This window comes from Arachis ipaensis, chromosome B10 (assembly GCF_000816755.2).
Source record: "Arachis ipaensis cultivar K30076 chromosome B10, Araip1.1, whole genome shotgun sequence".
In the NCBI taxonomy this organism is placed as follows: Eukaryota; Viridiplantae; Streptophyta; class Magnoliopsida; order Fabales; family Fabaceae; genus Arachis; species Arachis ipaensis.
In genome coordinates this window covers 25,949,575-25,956,577 of record NC_029794.2, presented here as the reverse complement: position 1 = coordinate 25,956,577, position 7,003 = coordinate 25,949,575, and positions in this window count along the sequence as shown.

The following is a 7,003-nucleotide window of genomic DNA, read 5'->3' as shown; positions in this document are numbered from 1 at the left end:
ATAACTCATATAAGCAATCAATTTCAAGCATAACCAAACCATATCATAATCACACATCTCAAACACAATCAATCAAGATTAAATTTGTCAAACCCTACCTTGATTTGCTGCTCCAAATCCGGTTACTCTTTGAAGTGTTCTTAAAGCACTTTTTTCTCCTAAAACACATCAAAAACAACTTTAAATCCACAAACTCTCAACTGACCAAATCTCCCTAAGCACGTTAGGAAGAGATATCTCACCTTAGACTTGCTGGAAATTAATGTTTCTTGGCCCTCAAGTCAAGTTAAGCATGATTCCTAAGGAAAAACATAAAGAAAACACATGTTTTGCATGGTTTTCCTTGAAAACCGAACTGAAGAGGGAGGGAGACAGCCATCTCACCTTATTTCCAACCTTGATAAGTCACATGGTTATGTAGAGGAAGAAGAGAGAAATGAGACAGCCTTGGAGGTCTTGGGGGTGTAGGGTGAGTTGTGATTGGTTGGCTTGGAGGTGGGTTAAAATAATATTAAAATATCTCAGGTGTATAACTACTAAAACTAGATGTATCGGAACACTTGTAAAAACATCCCTAAAAATTATTTTCTGAGCTACTAGCATAAATGACACTAGTAACATATTTATTATGAGAATAAAACATGTATGATGAGGCCTTAGCATTGCTAAAGTCATCAGAGAGTGCTGGTGCTAAGCTGCACCAGTAAACTGTAAACCCGGTTAAACCGATTTTCCTGTTTTTAACTAAAACAGACCAGGTAACCTTATAATATCATTCAAGCATTTTCTAATACTAATATAATGATAATATTGTACTATTATCTCTCTCCTCTCATGAATCAAGTCCGGTTCGTCAAACAGAGACTATTTACGAAAATCAGAATCAAAACTGCCAACCGATACAGTTCAAAAACTAGGTTCCTCGTGACCGCGTTATCGAGCTTGCCTTAGAAAATGTTCTAGCTTAAGGATGACATAATGACAATGAGTATCGAGATACTTGTTGATATAGAAGAGGTGTTCTCTTTACTGATCTTCCGGAGAAATCTGTGCCTTTAGAAAAGATCTCGCGTACTCGAAAATCAGGGTTGTTACATCAAGCACTTCAGGGATTTTCAGACAGCCTGTTCTACCGTTAGGCGTCATGGTGCAAATGAAACTTCTATTCTATTAACCACTTTCCCTTTTTCTCTTGAGGGAAAGGCGAGGGAGTGGTACTACTCCCAACCTGAAGTAACTGTTACCAACTGGGATACGCTCTGGAGAGAATTCTTGGAAAAATACTTTCCAGCTGAAGTTACAGATAGATTGAGGAAAGAGATCTCCTGCATTGTTCAAGGTGAATCAGAAACTCTCTATGAGTACTGGGAGTGCTTTAAGAACCTTTTGGACGCATGCCCCCACCACATGATTGATAGGCTGGTGTTGATCAGCTACTTCACTCAAGGCATGAAGCCTCGGGATAAAACTACATTAGATGGTGCTTGTATTGGATCTCTGAAGAATTACAAGACCGCAGATGAAGTATGGCAACTGATCAGCGACTTAGCTGAGTCCACCAGGAATCACAGGCACAGAAACAACCACTCAAAGACTGTTGCAGAGGTTTCCTCTAGCATTGAGACTTCTACTCTTACACAGAGTATATGTGAAATGACCAATCTGCTGAAGCAGATGCAGTTGAATCATCAACAACAACAATAACAGCCTCCCCCACTACAACAAAGCCAACAGCTGGTCCCCCAAAGAATATGTGGAATCTGTGCTGATTATAGTCATTATACTGATGAGTGTCCGCAGCTCTAACAAGAAAACAACACTGTGGCAGCTACTCATAACTTCTATGACCGCCCGAATCAAGGATACAATCAACAAGGCGGCAACTACAACCAAGGTGGGAACTATAATCAAGGGTGGCAGGACAACTCCAACCAGGGCTGGAGAGATAATTCCAACCATGGCTGGAGGGACAACTATAACAGAGGAGGCAGAGACAACAATGAAAATCAGAGGTGGAATAACAAAAATAGACAGCAAAATCAGAACCAGCCTTACAGAGCTCCTCACCTGAGGCAGTCACAAGGACCCCAGCACAACCAACAACAGGTCCCTCAGATCACTTATCCTCCTTCCTCATCAAATGACGAGATGCTTTGTTCTCTTGCACAAGGACAGCAAGACATGCAGACTACACTAAACTCTACTTTAAATGGTCTGAACGCCATTTTACAAGCTCTTGTCTCCCGGATAGATTCATTACCTGCTTCCACCAACCAGCCTTCAAGCTCCAGTGGAATTCCTTCTCAACCCTTACCTAACCCCAAGGGTGGCATCAATGCCTTCACTTTGAGGTCCAGAACCACACTGCAAGAGAGGAACCAGGAGGAGCCAAACCCACAAGAACACGCCCCAGTTGAGGACTTGGTTGAAGTGGAAGATGCTGAAGAGGAAGAGGAAGTACAAGACATGATTGAAAAAAAAGTAGCTCAGCCAAGGAATGGAGCACCAAAGGATGTAGAAGCTACAAGTGGCGCCATTCCTATCCCATTTCCACACCTTGCAAGGAAGTCCAGAAAGCAGATGGAACTTGATCCCAAAATGGTAGAAATTTTCAAAAAGGTTGAGGTAACTGTTTCCCTTTTTGATGTTATTCAACAAGTACTTTAATATGCAAAGTTTCTGAAAGATTTATGCATACATAAAGATAAAATTAATGAATTAGAAACTATTCCTTTAGGTAGTTCTATATCTGCTTTAATGGGAGGTATACCTGAAAAATGTAGTGATCCAGGTCCATGCATGGTTAACTGTACCATTGGAGGTGTAATATTTTCTGACTGCATGTATGATTTAGGAGCGTGTGTTAGTATAATGCCATTGTCTATATATGATGCTTTGAGGCTCCCTCCCTTAAAAAGGTCGCCAGCTCATTTTGTGTTAGCAGATAAAAGCATTATTACAGTAGTTGAAATTGCTGAAGATGTATTAGTGAGCATTAAGGGGCTCACATTTCCCATTGACTTCTATATCTTGGAAATGCCCCCTAATGACTCAGGAAGACCATCATCAATCCTGCTTGGAAGACCATTCCTGAAGACTTCAAAGTTCAAGCTGGATGCATTCTCAGGAACTTACTCCTTTGAGATAGATGGCAGAGTAGTGAGTTTCAGTTTAAATGAAGCTATGAAGCACCCTCCGGATGATCATTTTATCTTCCAGTGCGACATCATTGATGAAACTGTAGCTGAAGTTCACCAAGAAGAAGTAGAAGAGAAGCATATGGAGCAAGGTCCAAGTGTGGGGACACCCTCTGAACATAATGAAGACACCTTGCCGTTATCACTAGTTCCAGATGATCTAGAGCCTAGCCATGAGCAGAAATCAGAATTGAAGCCCCTTCCTCCACACCTTAAGTATGCTTACCTTGAGGATAATCAGAAGTTCACAGTTATCATTGCAAGGGAACTCACTTCCCAACAAGAGGAACAACTGCTTAGTGTGCTGAGAAGACACAAGAAAGCAATTGGGTGGAGCTTGGCGGATATAGCAGGCATCAGCCCTCAGGTTTGTGAGCACAGAATATTCTTAGAAGAGGGAGCAAAGCCTGTCCGTCAATCCCAAAGAAGATTGAATCCCACCATCTTAGAAGTTGTCAAGAAAGAAGTGACCAGGCTACTTGAAGCAGATATTGTCTACCCCATCTCAGATAGCGAATGGGTCAATCCAGTGCAAGTGGTGCCCATGAAGTCTGGAGTCACAACAGTAAAGAATGAGCATGGAGAGCTCCTGACAACTAGAGTGCAGAATTCATGGAGGGTTTGCATTGACTATAGGCGTCTCAACCAAGCCACTCGCAAGGATCATTACCCCTTGCCATTTATTGATCAGATGCTTGATCGCCTGTCAGGTAAATCCCATTACTGCTTTTTAGATGGTAATACAGGCTATTTCCAAATTCATATAGCTTCTGAAGATCAGGAGAAGACTACTTTTACATGTCCCTTTGGAACGTATGCATATAAGAGGATGTCTTTTGGCTTATGTAATGCACCGACTACTTTCCAAAGATGCATGATGAGTATCTTTTCAGATCTTATTGAGAACTGTATGGAAGTATTTATGGATGATTTTAGCGTATATGGTGATTCATTTAACCTTTGCTTGGATAGTTTAGCTAGAGTATTAGACAGGTGTGTTAGTTCAAACCTTGTATTGAATTTTGAAAAATGTCACTTTATGGTAAAACAAGGGATTGTTCTAGGACATGTTGTCTCCAATACTGGTATTTCTGTAGATCCAGCAAAGGTAGATGTCATTTCTAGTTTACCTTATCCCTCCTCCGTGAGGGAAGTCCGCTTGTTCCTTGGCCATGCAGGTTTCTACAGGAGATTCATTAAGGACTTTAGTAAGGTAGCATTGCCTTTATCCAGACTACTGCAGAAAGATATTGAGTTCGAGTTCAATGAGGATTGCATGCAAGCATTTGATAAGCTGAAGATCACCCTGACTCAAGCTCCAATTGTGAGAGGACCAGACTGGAGCCAGCCATTTGAGATTATATGTGATGCCTCCAACCATGCAGTGGGAGCGGCACTGGCTCAGCGTGAAGGTAAGGATCCTTTCGTAATTGCTTATGCGTCTAAGACCTTAGATGCTGCTCAGTCTAATTACACTACTACTGAAAAAGAGCTTTTTGCTATTATTTTTGCTCTGGATAAATTTTGAGCCTATTTACTTGGTACTACGATGGTAGTGTACTCGGACCACGCAGTTCTAAAATATTTATTAGCTAAAAAAGAATCTAAACCAAGGCTAATACGTTGGATACTGCTGCTGCAAGAATTTGATTTAGAAATTAAGGATAGGAGTGGTAACCAAAATTTAGTGGCAAACACTTGAGTCGCCTTGAGCACATTAAGGATGACTCCACTCCTATCAATGATGCTTTTCCATTTGATAGCTTGCATGCAGTATCTGAAGTAGTTCCTTGGTATGCACTACACTTGTAGCTAATTGCTGAAGAAGCATGAGATTGTTCACAAAGTAGCAACAGCTTACCATCCCCAGACCAATGGGCAAGCAGAAGTATCTAACAGAGAGATTAAACACATTCCAGAGAAGATAGTAAAGCCTCATAGGAAGGACTGGAGTGCCAGGCTACAAGATGCACTCTGGGCATATCGAACAGCGTATAAGACACCCATCGGAATAAGCCCTTTTTCGCTTAGTGTATGGAAAGGCTTGCCACCTTCTAGTAGAGGTGGAACACAAGACTTTCTGGGCTGTGAGGGAGTGCAACATGAATTTTGAGGAAGCTGGTGCTGAAAGAAAGCTGCAACTAGCAGAATTAGAGAACCTTCGCCTAGAAGCATATGACAACTCCAGGTGATACAAAGAGAAGATGAAGGCTGTCCATGGCAAGCACATAAAAAGGAGAGAGTTCAGACCAGGGGAGTTAGTTCTTCTTTATAACTCCAGACTGAGGCTCATGCCAGGCAAACTGAGATTAAGATGAGAAGGTCCCTACAGAGTAGAAAAGGTAGAGCCATATGGAGTTTTTCACCTGCGTCATTCTTCTAGCTCTAAATTCATCAAGGTCAATGGACATCACCTAAAGCTTTATCATGGAGAGAAGATGAAGGATCATAAAGAGTTAGAGGTCTTCCTCTTGGAAGACCCACCAACAGAAGCAGAATGAGCCTGAAGACCGCCCAACTTAAGGACGTAAAAGCAAAGTGCTAGGTGAGAGACAACCCACTATAGTATGATCGTTCTGTTTCAGTCTTTGTTTTGTTTTATTTTATTCTATTTTATTTTTCTTAGTGACTCTTATCATATTCTTTGCATATAGTCTGCATTTGCATTTGCATTTTGCATAAAAAAAAGCACACGACGCGCGAGCGTCGCTGACGCGTACGCGTCATAAGTCATAAGTGCATAATTAAGAAAAGAAGCAGAGAGTCACGCGGGAGCATCGCTGGAGGCATGCCTTAGGCACAAAAACGCCCACGCAAACGCGAAACGCGCGCGTCCGCCTCGCTTGCGAAATCAGCCATCCACGTGTGCGCGTCACCCACGTGCACGCGTGACCCTGCAAAATCGACGTAAATGGGTGTATGGCAGAGAGTTATGATGGTGTGAGGCTGGAATTGTGCTGGAAGCACAAGCCCTATCACGCGTACGCGTTCCCACGCGTCTGCGTCATTTTTCCAAATAAGGCCATTCACGCGTGCGCGTCCCTCACGTGCACGCGTCACCCAAAATTTTGGCAATGTGCGTATGAGACAGAGAGTTGTGAATGCGCGAGGCTCCATTCACGCCAATAGCACAATTCAGGTCACGTGTACGCGTCACCCACGCGTACGCGTCACTTGAAAATATCACAACCCACGCGAACGCGTGCTTTACGCGTCTGCGTCGTTTGCGCCGCACAGTTTATCTATATCAGCGCCAGAATTCCTATCTTTTCTTCCCCAATCCTAATTTTTTCTTCTGCCTTCTTATTTCTTTCTTCTTCCTTCTTTCTTCTTTCTTCTTTCTTACTTTCTACTACTTTCTTCCCCCTTCTTAATCCTCTTCATCAAGGTTATTTTCTTCTTCCCTTTTACTTTTCCATTATTATTTTTATTTATGTTTTCTTCTTCTTTTTCTTTTTACTTACATTATCTATGTTTTCTTTTTCTTTCTTTTTCTTTTTACATTCTTTTGATTGGTGTTAAAAATTTAATTGGGTGATTATTTTCTTTTATATTTTGCTTGTGGATTATTAAGGAATTGTTTGACAATCAATATTACTTCTTAAAGGGTTGCTTGCATATTCAATTTAATACTTTCAACAACATATTCACCATGCATGCTAAGTGTTTGTGAAAAAGCCCGTATGGCATTATGCATTTTTAAATTGTTCTATTCTTCTACTCTAATGCCTGTTTTTCACAAAACCCCTTTTCATATATTATTGATTGAATATAATTACCAATACAAACAGATTGTTAGTTTGAAA